At 40.5% G+C, this 652-nt stretch overlaps 1 non-coding gene across 1 annotated transcript; it reads left to right on the top strand.

Annotated features, from left to right (window-relative positions):
- The first annotated feature begins 273 nt into the window (after positions 1 to 273).
- On the top strand, positions 274 to 380 carry LOC127124432 (small nucleolar RNA R71). The gene has a single exon (XR_007803922.1). It is a non-coding gene; the product is annotated as a small nucleolar RNA R71 (small nucleolar RNA).
- The last annotated feature ends 272 nt before the right edge of the window (positions 381 to 652 follow it).

The following is a 652-nucleotide window of genomic DNA, read 5'->3' as shown; positions in this document are numbered from 1 at the left end:
TTTAAACTTTCAATTTTCTGGACCAGAGCATCCACTTTTGCATTAACATGATCAAGGTTACTTATCTCGTACATGCCAGTTTTCGTTTGAGGTTTTTCTGCCATTGTTCGTTCACTTCCCCACTAATAGTGGTTTTGAGCCATGCTTTCGATAAGTTGGTAAGCGTCAGCATAAGGTTTGTTCATTAGTGCACCACCTGCGGCGGCATCTATTGTTAACCTCGTGTTGTACAAGAGACCATTATAGAAGGTATGAATTACTAACCAGTCTTCTAAACCATGGTGTGGACAAAGTCTCATCATGTCTTTATATCTTTCCCATGTTTCGAAAAGAGACTCGTTATCTTTCTGTTTAAATCCATTTATCTGGGCTCTTAACATAGCTGTTTTGCTCGGAGGAAAATATCGAGCAAGAAAAACTTTCTTCAACTCGTTCCATGTGGTGACTGAGTTGGAAGGAAGAGATTGAAGCCATCTTCTAGCGCTATCTCTTAACGAGAAAGGAAAAAGACGAAGTCGAATTGCCTCTGAAGTGACACCATTAGCTTTAACAGTATCAGCGTATTGGACAAATACGGATAAATGAAGGTTTGGATCCTCGGTAGGATTTCCAGAGAATTGGTTCTGTTGCACTGCCTGCAACAGTGAAGGTT

Source organism: Lathyrus oleraceus, chromosome 2 (genome assembly GCF_024323335.1).
Source record: "Lathyrus oleraceus cultivar Zhongwan6 chromosome 2, CAAS_Psat_ZW6_1.0, whole genome shotgun sequence".
Classification (NCBI taxonomy): Eukaryota; Viridiplantae; Streptophyta; class Magnoliopsida; order Fabales; family Fabaceae; genus Lathyrus; species Lathyrus oleraceus.
This window is presented reverse-complemented; position numbering and strand designations above follow the sequence as displayed.